This window comes from Pleurodeles waltl, chromosome 3_1 (assembly GCF_031143425.1).
Source record: "Pleurodeles waltl isolate 20211129_DDA chromosome 3_1, aPleWal1.hap1.20221129, whole genome shotgun sequence".
NCBI classification, from domain to species: Eukaryota; Metazoa; Chordata; class Amphibia; order Caudata; family Salamandridae; genus Pleurodeles; species Pleurodeles waltl.
In genome coordinates, this window is record NC_090440.1 from 1,751,512,461 (window position 1) to 1,751,525,361 (window position 12,901).

The window sequence follows — 12,901 nt, forward strand, 5'->3', positions numbered from 1 at the left end:
GTAAATGGCTGTGAAATAGCGTGGACGTTATTTCACTCAGGCTGCAGTGGCAGTCCTGTGTAAGAATTGTCTGAGCTCCCTATGGGTGGCAAAAGAAATGCTGCAGCCCATAGGGATCTCCTGGAACCCCGAGACCCTGGGTACCTAGGTACCATATACTAGGGAATTATAAGGGTGTTCCAGTGTGCCAATCATAATTGGTCAAATTAGTCACTAGCCTGCAGTGACAATTTTAAAAGCAGAGAGACAATAAACACTGAGGTTCTGGTTAGCAGAGCCTCAGTGATACAGTTAGGCACCACACAGGGAACACATATAGGCCACAAACTTATGAGCACTGGGGTCCTGGCTAGCAGGATCCCAGTGAGGCAGTAAAAACACCCTGACATATACTCACAAACAGGCCAAAAGTGGGGGTAACAAGGCTAGAAAGAGGCTACCTTCCTACAGTGGGGTCACCACCAGGAGCCAAACACTATTTAAAAAAACGTTTTGCTACTTATTTGCACAGAATTTGAGAATCTGATGCAAAATGTTTTGAAAAAAAGAATCACGGTCTCCCGCCCCGGGGCCCCCGCCCCTGTGGCCAGCTCACATGCTGTTTCCCAAGGAACACAGCCCTGGGGCGCAGCAGTTTCATCACCCACACCATAGTGGGCAGGAAAACCTGTGTTTGTTATTTTCAGAACTCCCACCATCCGAGAAAAAACACAAAGGCCCTCATTACGACCCTGGTGGTCGGTGATAAAGTGGCAGTAATACCGCCAACAGGCTGGCGGTAACTACCGCCAAATTATGACTGTAAGGAAATACCTCCTTGTCATGGTTATCCCCTAACCTTTTGCCTTTGCTGATGCTAAGTTTTGATTGAAAGCGTGCTAGGACCCTGCTAACCAGGCCCCAGCACCAGTGTTCTTTCCCTAAACTGTACCTTTGCTTCCACAATTTGCACAGCCCTGGTACTCAGGTAAGTCCCTTGTAACTGGTACCCCTGGTACCAAGGGCCCTGATACCAGGGAAGGTCTCTAAGGGCTGCAGGCATGTCCTAGGCCACCTGAGGACCCTCACTCAGCACATGCACACTGCCTTACAGCTTGTTTGTGCTGGTGGGGACAAAATGACTAAGTCGATATGGCACTCCCCAACCTCACACTGCCTGTGGCATAGGTAAGTCACCCCTCTAGCAGGCCTTACAGCACTAAGGCAGGGTGAACTATACCACAGGTGAGTGCATATGTGCAAGAGCACTATGCCCCTGCAGCATCTAAGCAAAACCTTGGACTTTGTAAGTGCAGGATAGCCATAAGAGTATTTGGTCTGGGAGTTTGTCAAACACAAACTCCACAGTTCCATATTGGCTACACTGAAAACTGGGAAGTTTGGTATCAAACTTCTCAGCACAATAAATGCACACTGATGTCAGTGTGCAATTTATTGTAGCATACACCCAGAGGGCATCTTAGAGATGCCTCCTGAATACCAATCCGACTTCTAGTGTAGGCTGACCAGTTTCTGCCAGCCTGCCACACACCAGACATGTTGCTGGCCACATGGGGAGAGTGCCTTTGTCACTCTGTGGCCAGGAACAAAGCCTGTACTGGGTGGAGGTGCTTCACACCTCCCCCTACAGGAACTGTAACACCTGGTGGTGAGCCTCAAAGGCTCAACCCTTTTGTTACAGTGCCCCAGGGCATCCCAGCTAGTGGAGATGCCCACCCCTCCGGCCACTGCCCCCACTTTTGGCTGCAAGGCTGGAGGAGATAATGAGAAAAACAAGAAGGAGTCACCCACCAGTCAGGACAGCTCCTAAGGTGTCCTGAGCTGATGTGACCCCTGCCTTTAGAAATCCTCCATCTTGAGTTTGGAGGATTCCCCCAATAGGATTAGGGATGTGCCCCCCTCCCCACAGGGAGGAGGCACAAAGAGGGTGTAGCCACCCTCAAGGACAGTAGCCATTGGCTACTGCCCTCCCAGACCTAACACACCCCTAAATTCAGTATTCCTGCAACCTGAAGAAACAAGAAGGACTGCTGACCTACAAGCCTGCAGAGAATGAGGAAGATGACAACTACTTTGGCCCCAGCCCTACCGGCCTGTCTCCAACTTCGAAAACCTGCAACCAGCAACACATCCGACAGGGACCAGCGACCTCTGAAGCCTCAGAGGACTGCCATGGACTGAAGGACCAAGAAACTCCCGTGAGTAGCGGCCCTGCACAAAACCAGCTACTTCTTTGCAACAAAGAAGCAACTTCCAAAGACTGCACGTTTCCCGCTGGAAGTGTGAGACTTCTCGATCTGCGCCCGAGGCCCCCGGCTCGAGATTCAGAGAACAAACAACACAGGGAGGACTCCCTGGCGACTGCGAGCCCATGACTAGCCAGAGACGACCCCCCTGAACCCCCACAGCGACACCTGCAGAGAGAATCCAGAGGCTCCCCCTGACCGTGACTGCCTGTAACAAGGGACCCGACGCCTGGAACCAACACTGCACCCACAGCCCCCAGGACCTGAAGGAACTGAGCTTCAGCACAGAAGTGACCCCCAGGCAATCCTCTGCCTAGCCCAGGTGGTGGCTGTCCCGAGAAGCCCCCCCTGTACCTGCCTGCACCGCTAGAGTGACCCCTGGGTCCCTCCATTGTTTTCTACCTGAAACCCGACGCCTGCTTTGCACACTGCACCCGGCTTCCCCTGTGTCGCTGAGGGTGTGTTTTGTGTGCCTACTTGTGTCCTCCCCAGTGCTCTACAAAACCCCTCTGGTCTGCCCCCCGAGGACACAGGTTACCTGCTGGCAGACTGGAACCGGAGCACCCCTTTCTCCATAGGCGCCTATGTGTTTTGGGCACCTCTTTGACCTCTACACCTGACCGGCCCTGAGCTGCTGGTGTGGTAACTTTGGGGTTGCCTTGAACCCCCAACGGTGGGCTGCCTATGCCCCAGAACTGAGACTTGTAAGTGTTTTACTTACCTCCTAATCTAACCTTTACTTACCTCCCCCAGGAACTGTTGATTATCGCACTGTGTCCACTTTTAAAATAGCTTATTGCCATTTTTACAAAGACTGTATATGATATTGCTATTATTCAAAGTTCCTAAAGTATCTAAATGAAGTAACTTGCATTTAAAGTGTTTACTGCAAATCTGGAACCTGTGGTTCTTAAAATAAACTAAGAAAATATATTTTTCAATATAAAAACCTATTGGCCTGGAGTAAGTCTTTGAGTGTGTCTTACTCATTTATTGCCTGTGTATGCACAACAAATGCTTAACACTACCCTCTGATAAGCCTACTGCTCGACCACACTACCATAAAATAGAGCATTAGAATTATCTAATTTTGCCACTATCTTATCTCTAAGGGGAACCCTTGGACTCTGTGCACACTATTTCTTACTTTGAAATAGTATATACAGAGCAACTTCCTACAATGACCATAGCAGAAAGATCTCCGAAAGACAGCCAATGTACCACACCGACCGCCAGGGTGGAAACAGGCACCACGGCGGTAGCCGCCTACAGCCAGACGGAAGTCAATGTTCCGCCCACCATATTAAGACCCTGCAAACGGCCACCTTTTCTGGGGCGGTACCAACGACATCAAAAGTCTGGCAGAAACTGAGCACAGAAGTCAATGGACTCACCATTTGAGACACAGGGAAGAACCACGCCACCATGGAACCAGAACTGCATGTTTTTCCTATGATATTCTACGTTCTGCTCCGCCACGAACACCATCGCTGGCGAAGACGCCGACGGTGAGTACAGCCGCCTAGCACACAAGGGGGGGAAGAGAGTGACACACACAAGCAACACACACCCCACACACAACCAGATGCATTAAAAAAACAATATGACCCCGCAACTTGGCTGAGGAATGCAAGGACAAAACGATTTTGCAAAAGTGTTTGTAATAAGATCAACGCAGTAGAAATAATAAGTTAGGCAAGATAATAGTTATAAGGGACACAGCCCAGTCCTCAATTTGAGTGGGCCACATGGCCACAGGCCAAAGTCCAAAGCCACACATGTCACCTGCTTCAACACGGAGATAACACTGCAGGGGCATCAGTTGGTAAATAGGCAGGCACCTAAGGGGGACGAGGGGTGGGGGGGGCACCTTAGCCGGGAGATGTAACAAGACCACTGGTTCTGGAGAGGGTAACATGCCCTGTGCTTGGCCCTGGGGAGTGATAGGCCACAGTCTCTCAGGGGGGTGTCTTACCCACTGGTTCTGGAGGGGGCAACGTGCCCTGTGCTTGATAGAGGGGAGTGATGGGCCACAGTCTCTCAGGTGGGTGTCTTACCCACTGGATCTGGAGGGGGCAACATGCCCTTTGCTAGGTCCTGGGGAGTGATAGGCCACAGTCGCTCAGGTGGGTGTCTTACCCACTGGTTCTGGAGGGGGCAACGTGTCCTGTGCTTGATCCTGGGGAGTGCAAGGTCACAGTCTCTCAGGCGGGTGTCTTACCCACTGGTTCTGAAAGGGGCAATGTGCCCTGTGCTTGATCCTGGGGAGTGATGGGCCACAGTCTCTCAGGTGGGTGTCTTACCCCCTGTTTCTGGAGGGGGCAACGTGCCCTGTGCTTGATCCTGGGGAGTGCAAGGTCACAGTCTCTCAGGCGGGTGTCTTACCCACTGGTTCTGAAAGGGGCAATGTGCCCTATGCTTGATCCTGGGGAGTGCAAGGTCACAGTCTCTCAGGTGGGTGTCATATCCACTGGTTCTGGAGAGGACAGGCCGCAAAGCAGCCCATGGAGGCAGGATTACATACCGTCCACCGGCAGTGACCGCTGCACAGTGGTGGTGCTGCTGGTGGGGGAAGGCTCCTGCCCATCCCCTGCAACCTCAGACGGCAGCACAGTGGTGGAGCTGCTGGTGGGAGGAGGCTACTGCCCATCCCCTGCACCCTCGGACGGCTGCACAACCATGGTTGGTGGTGGGGGCTCCGTCACAGTTCCTGGTCCAGGCTCCTTGCCCTTCCTGCCTGCTGGGGCAGGCTCCTTGCTCTTCCTGCCTGCTGGTGCAGGCTCCTCACTCTTCCTGCCTGCACGCAGGCTCCTTGCTCTTCCTGCCTGCTGGTGCAGGCTCCTTGCTCTTCCTGCCTGCTGGTGCATGCTCCTTGCTCTTCCTGCCTGCTGGTGCATGCTCCTTGCTCTTCCTGCCTGCTGGTGCATGCTCCTTGCTCTTCCTGCCTGCTGGTACAGGCTCCTTGCCCTTCTTGCTGGCTGGGGCAGTCTCCCTCCCCTTTAGGCTGGCTGGTGCTGGATCCTTCCCCTTCAGTACATGTGGCCTTGATCCCTTTCCACCACGAGGGGGTGTGGTTAGGACTGGGCCCATGGACTGTGTGGCTGAGGTGCTTAGCTGGGTTTGTGATACCCTGCCCATACGTGCAGGATGGGGGGAGGGTAGGGAAAAGGTCAATAGTGGCTAGGAACAGTTTTTTAGGGACATGGGGCGGGAAGAGGGAGAAGGAATGAGAGTGAAGGATGAGGGAGTGGTTGTTGGAGGTGTCTGTCTGCTGCATTTGGGTGCTGGTGCATGGCCTGTATGCTTTTGTGAGGTGGATGGCTGTTGGGTGTCTGAGCGCTTGCGTTTGTGTACTTTAGGAGGGGGGACAGACACAGTGGGTGAAGACACAGGGGACGGGTGCATGGCTGTTGTGGAGGGAGGTGTCTGTCAGTGAGGTGTGTGTTCTGCTTGGTGTGGTGATGATGCTGGTAGTGGGTGATGATGAAGTGCATGCAGGTGTGAGTGTAGACGTGGCTGTGAGGGAGGTGGTGGAGGGGGAGGACGGGGAGACAGTGGAAATAGTGGATGTTGTTGTGTCTGCAACTGGATGGTGTTTGTGTGAGTGCCTGTGGGATGAAGTGTGGTGCTTGTGTTTGCCTGTGACACTCTTGGGTGTTGTCTTGTGTGCATGCTCGTCTGTATGTGTGCTTGGCATAGGTTGGGGTTGAGGGGAATGGACCTGGGAAGAGGAAGTTGGAGGGGGGAGGGGGGAGGGTAGAAACAGGGACAATGGCTTCCATCAGATAGGAAGCCAGAGCCTGAATCGATCTCTGTTGGGCTGCCAATCGAGTGTGAATGCCCTCCAGGAATGCATTAGACTGTTGCATCTGGGCTGCCAGCTCCTGGATGGCATTCACAATGGTTGACTGTCCTACAAAGATGGATCTCAGGAGGTCAATAGCCTCCTCACTCAGGGCAGCAGGGCTAACTGGGGCAAGGCGTGAGGTGCCTGGGGCGAAGGAGATGCCCACCCTCCTTGGTGAGCGGGCATGGGCAACTCAATGAGGGGCTGCTGGGAGGGCGGTGCTGGTACGAGGGTGGCGGCTGTAGCTGGGATGGTCACAGAAGTGTCCGCCACTACCAGGGAGCTTCCATCGGAGGAGGTATCTGTGTCAGAACTGTCCCCTCCAGTCTCCGCCATGGTGGTCCCTCACCCTCCGTCCCACTGGTGCCCTCACCCTCGGTGGACTCTGCCTCCTGGGTCCTGTGGGATGCAGCTCCCTCTGTCGCCGGTGCCTCTGCTCCTCTGCCAGATGATGCTAATGCACATAAGGACAGGATGACAAAACAAGAAAGGGGGAAGAGACAAAGGATACGCTGGGCCAGTGGCTGCACCAACACCACCGTTGGCGTACAGAGCACACTCACACACAGGGAACAGGCCTGCACAATATGCATTGCACTACCAGAGAAATAGTTAGCCACCAAGGCATGGGGAGGGGCACACACCACCAAATGCAGCACGCCTGGGACCCGCACAGCCCTGACCAGTAGTTGATGCCTATGAGCTAGGTAGCAAAATTTTCCCTTCTGAACATTAGCCACCAGGTGACCTACGCTGTAATATCAGGCCTGGCCTAGGGGCACCCACTGACACACACCCCGCACCCGGATACCACCCTACCATGTGTAAGTTGTAATGATGGGCACTGTACTCACCCCCTTGTGGTTGCTGTGATGCCCTCAAGCGCCCATCCAGCTTTAGGATAGGCCACCACAGTATGTGGGCCATCAGGGGGGGTCAAGGTTCGACGGGCACCCCTTCCTCTTTGGGAGGCCATCCCCAGCTGGGCCTCTGCCGTCTTCCGTGCACAGCATTTCAGGTCCTCCCACCGTTTTTGACAGTGGGTGCACCGCCTGCCATAGACCCCGAGGGTCTGTACTTCCTTTGCGATGTCATGCCATATACCCTTGTTTTGATGGGCGCTGACCTGCAGTTGCAATACACACAGGAAAATAGAATTAGACAAACAGCCCTGCCTGTTACACATATGGCCCACCATACCCCTTCACATCACCATTTACACACATGGCCCAGCACACAACCTGTACGCCGCCAAGGGGACATCCACCCACCCCCTTACATGAGGCCTTCACACACACAACTTCATGCATTCATGCCACATGCATCGTGCTCACAGTGTACTCACCTGTTGGTCTGGAGGCCCATACAGTAGTCCGTACTGGGGTCGGACCCCATCCACCAGTCTCTCCAACTCCTCCGAAGTGAAGGCAGGGGCCCTTTCCCCGGTCACACTTAGCAATGGTAGGTTCCAGACACAGGTCACAGCAGCACATGCAGTGTAGGTCCTCTCCTATGGAAGGTCAGGTAACAAGTGAGGAATCAGACAGAAAATGGCAGTCACATCCGCTGTGGTGCATACCATCACCGTCGTCGTCGTAGATCCCCATTGGGCACTGTAATCCATAGGGCCCAATGTTAGCCCAATGAGGAGTTGCATGGTGGTTCCCGACCGCCTCCCGCAACGGCGCACAACGTCAGCGGAATTACCTCACTTCCACCTGTCCCTCCACACATAGTGGGGGGCAGGCCCTGGAATAATGCTGAGTCATAGGAGATATTAGCACATACTGGACAAATCTCAATGACCCATTTCATGTTTACAGGATGCAAAGTTCTGTTCCAGTTCTATTGTTCAGTTTGTGACCGGATGCTCACTCTTTTGTCCCTTAGATTCCTACCGCTGCAGATGAATAGGCGATGGAGACATACCCCCGTGTACAGACCCCTGGTGGACTTGGCAACACTGAAGGACAGGCACATTATCCTCACATATAGACTTGACAGGGCCACAATCACAGAGCTGTGTGCCTAATTGGAGCCTGACCTGATATCTGCTATTCGTCACCCCACTGGAATCCCCCCTCTTGTGCAAGTGCTATCTGTACTCCATTTCCTGGCAACTGGTTCTTTCCAAGTGACAGTGGGCTTGGCATCAGGAATGTCACAGCCAATGTTCTCAATAGTGCTGACAAGAGTGTTATCTGCCCTGAAAAAACACATGTGAAGCTACATTGTTTTCCCCCAGGTTGAGGATTTGGTCACAGTGAAGGCCGAGTTTTATGCAATGGGACATATCCCCAACATAATTGGGGTGATTGATGGAACACATATTGCATTTGTCCCCCCCCCCCCCCACCAGAATGAACAGGTGTTCAGGAATCGTAAGAGTTTCCACTTTATGAATGTTCAGATGGTGTGCTTGGCGGACCAGTACATCTCCCACGTCAATGCTCAGTATCCAGGGTCGGCGCATGATGCCTTTGTCCTAAAGAATAGCAGCATCCCAAATGTGATGGCCCAACTACAGAGGCACAGGGTGTGGCTAATAGGTGAGCCCTGGTTCCCACCCAGTATATTTTGGTGTATGGGTATGGTGTGGGCCATATAGGATAGTTGGCTAAATATTGTCCCTCAATATTTGCTGGTGACTCTGGTGACCCAAACCTATCATGGCTGCTGTGTCCTGTGAGGAATGCCAGGACAAGGGCAGAAGAACGTTATAATGAGGCACATGGGCGAACCAGAATGATCATTGAAAGGACCTTTGGCCTCCTCAAAGCCAGGTTCCGATGCCTCCATCAAACAGGTGGATCCCTGTGCTACTTACCAAGGAAGATCTGCTAGATAGTGGTGGCATGCTGCATGTTGCATAACCTGTCCCTCAGACGCCATGTCCCATTTCTGCAGGAGGAGGAGGCTGGAGATGCCCGTGTGGCAGCAATAGACCCTGTGGACATTGAGGATGAGGAGGCAGAGGATGAGGATGAGGATAACAGAACATACGTGATCCGACAATACTTCCAATGACACAGGTAGGACAGTGTTACTTCACATTTCAATGACATTTGGTTTAAATTGTGTGGTAATGGCATGCTGATATTTTTCACTTCTATGCCCACTGCCTGTTCTCCTGCATATTGTCCAGGATCTGGCCCATCATGTCCTGGGAATATTGATAACCTCCCAGGATCTCTGTGAGAGCTTCCTGGAGAGTCGGTTCCCTGGGCCTGTCCTCCCCTTGGTGCACAGCAGTCCTCCCAGTGTTCCTGTTGGCCTGTGCCTCTGTCCCCTGAACCGTGTGCCCACTGCCACTGACCCCAGGTCCCTGATTGTCTTGTGGGCAAGGTGTGCCCTAGGGTTCCTGTAGAGGTGGACACACTGCTGATTGACGTGTCCTGGGGACAGAGGTATGGGCCCGCTGGGTGGGTGCTGCGGTGGTGTTTCCTGATAGGGGACTCTCTGTGGTGGTGTGTGACTGGCTAACAGGCTGTCCAGTGGTCCCTGATGGGTCAGGTAGGTCACCCAGATCCTGAAGACCAGAGTTGCTGTCATCACTGTGGGCCTCTTCAGTTGGGGGACTGGATACTGCTGGCAACTCCTCTCCACTGACATTGGCTGGGGTACCTGTGGGGATGTAAATGATGTGTTATGGTTTCTGTGTCTGACATAGTGTACAACCGTGGCTTCCCCTCTTTGGTTGGATTTGCCCTGGCATCTTTCACTTGTGTATTTTAGTGTATGGTGGGATTGTGAGTCCTCTATGCTGTACATGCTTTAGTGATGAGTGTCCATGCAGGGCTGTGAGGGGTGTCCATGCATTGGTACAGCATGCAGGGCTTAGCATTGGGATAAGTGAGATGTGATGGTGGGGTGTGTGGGAAGTAGTAGAGTGATGGGAGTGAGGGTGAGGCTGAGGGTATGTGATGGCATGCAGGTAGGGGGGTGATAGTAGTAGAGAGTTGACTTACCAGAGTCCAGTCCTCCTCCAACTACTGCACTCAGGATTGCCAAGACTTGCTCCTCCCATGCTGTGAGTTGTGGGAGAAGAGGTGGGGGTCCACCGCCAGTCCTCTGGACCGCGAGCTGGCGTCTTTGCTGCGATATACCATGCCTTCCCCCTTAGGTCGTTCCACCTCTTCCTGATGTCATTCCTAGTTCTTGGGTGCTGTCCCATTGCGTTGACCCTGTCCACGATTCTCTGCCATAGCTCCATCTTCCTAGCTATCAATATCTGCTGCACCTGTGCTCCAAACAGCTGTGGCTCTACCCTGACAATTTCCTCCACCATGACCCTTAGCTCCTCCTCTGTGAAATGGGGGTGTCTTTGTGGTACCATGGGTGTTATGGGAGGTGTGTTGGTGAGGGTGTGCTGAGTAATGTGTTGGGGTGTGTAATGTGTAGTGCGTGAGTGGTGTATAGGTGTGAATAGTGTATGGCTCTAGTTGTGTCAGAGGTGTTGATGTCAATATCCTGCCAGTGATTGTTGTTTGTAAAGGGTTGTGGGTAATGTGGGTGTGTGTTTTATAGTGGTGTGGGTGTGGTGTGTGTATCGGTGTCAGGTGTGTGTTGTTTGAATTGTCCAATGTGGTGGTGTTTTGTATATGGGTGTCAATTATGAGCCAATGGTTTACTGCCATTTTATGTCCGCTGTGGTGATTCGTGGGTCATAATGTGGTGGGCGTAGTTCTGTTGGCGTAACAGTGTGGGTTTTGATACCGCCAGTTTATCACTGACCTTTGGTGTGGTGGATTTGTGTATGTGGCTGAATACTGAGGGATTGGTGTGTGTGTGTCATAATATGGTGAACGGCTATCTGCCACGGCGGCGGTAAGTTGGTGGCCATCAGCGTGACAGTAAGTGGGATTTACTGCCAATGTCATAATGAGGGCCGAAGTCTTCTCCCAGCTGACAGAAGGTTTGAAAATGCTTCTGCCAACTGGGAACAGACTTTTGATTTGTTTCCCTGCCCATACTGATGTGAGCAGGGAAAAAGTTAAAAATATTGCTCCTGGCCAGTGGGAGCAGCATAAGTAGCTGTTCCCTGCGGGTGGGAGCAATGCTGGCTCCCGCTGCAAGCAGGAGCTGGATTGGGTTGTGGGGGCCTGGGGCTCTCATAGTCCCCCAAAAAGTGTATGGTGAATGTTTTGGGTGGACACCATGGCACCTATCTTTAAGTAATATGGGCCGTGGGGGATGGGATCCCTGGGGCTGAAACTGGCTCGGGGCGCATAGCCCCCTCCCTTTATTTTAAGTAAAGGACTAATAAGGCTCAGTAAGGGGGACTATGTGCCTGCTTCCCTTTCATTAAAAAAATTTAGCTGGGGAGTGGGGTCCCCAGGGACTAATCAGGCTCAGCGAGGCTTGGCCACCACTTTAATAAAAAAATGGAGGCCCGGGGGATGGGTTACCCAGGGCCAGGCTCTGTGGGCAACCCCCGCTGCGCATGGCTGAAGGTCATGTGCAGCGTGGAGTTGGCTGTCTTTGGGAGGGTTGGCCACAGGCCATGTGGCCAACCCCCACTGTGCACAGCTAAGGTCCACGCGTGGCGTGGGATTGGCTGCAGGCGGGGTGTTGGCTGAAGGGCCTGGCCTGAGGGCAGGCTTTGTGGCCAAACCCCCTCTTTGCACAACTGAAGGCCCTGCCCAATGTGAAGTTGGCCACAGGGTCTGTCCACAGGCCTTGGGCAAGGTGGGGTTGGCTGCATGTGGGGGTTTGGGTGCAGGCCAGGCCTTGTGACCAACCCTTCCCTCGTATGGCCGAAGCCTATGAACAGTGTGGGATTGGCTGCATGCTTGGGGTTGGCCATAGCCCTGACTGCAGCCTAGGCCTTGTGACCAACCCCTGTGCGTGACCGACGGCCCTGCACAGTGTGAGGTTGACTGCCTTTAAGGGGGTTATCAATCAATCAATCATTATACTTGTAAAGCGCACTACGTACCCGCGAGGGTCTCAAGGCGCTGGGTAAGGCGGGGGTGCTGCTACTGCTCAAAGAGCCAGGTCTTGAGGTGTCTTCTGAAGGTGAGCAGGCCTTGGATGTTTTTTAGGTTGGTCGGGAGGGTGTTCCAGGTCTTGGTGGCGAGGTAAGAGAAGGATCTGCCGCCGGAGGATTTTCGTTGGATGCAGGGGACGGAGGCGAGGGCGAGGTTGGAAGAGCGGAGCTGTCGGGTGGGGGTGTAGAAGCTGAGTCTGTTGTTCAGGTAGGCTGGTCCGGTGTTGTGGAGTGCTTTGTGTGCGTGGGTGAAGAGCTTGAAGGTGATCCTCTTGTCGACGGGGAGCCAGTGCAAGTCTTTCAGGTGGGGGGTGATGTGGCTGCGGCGGGTATGTCGAGGATAAGTCGGTGGAGGCATGTTGGATGCGTTGGAGGCGTTGCAGGTGCTTGGACGGGATACCTGCGTAGAGTCCTTTGCCGTAGTCGAACCTGCTGCTGACGAGGGCCTGTGTTACTGTTTTTCTTGTTTCGGTTGGGATCCACTAGTAGATCCTGCTGAGCATGCGGAGGGTGTTGTAGCAGGAGGAGGAGATGGCGTTAACCTGTTTTGACATGGAGAGGGATGAGTCGAGGATGAAGCCAAGGTTGCGTGCGTGGTCAGTAGGTGTCGGTGGGGTCCCCAGCGAGGTTGGCCACCATGAGTTGTCCCAGGCTGAGGGGGTGGGCCCAAGGATGAGGACCTCTGTCTTGTCCGAGTTCAGTTTCAGACGGTTGCCTCTCATCCAGTCGGCGATGGCCTACATGCCCTCGTGAAGGTTGGTTTTGGCGGTGTGTGGGTCCTTGGTGAGGGAGAGGATGAGTTGGGTGTCATCGGCGTAG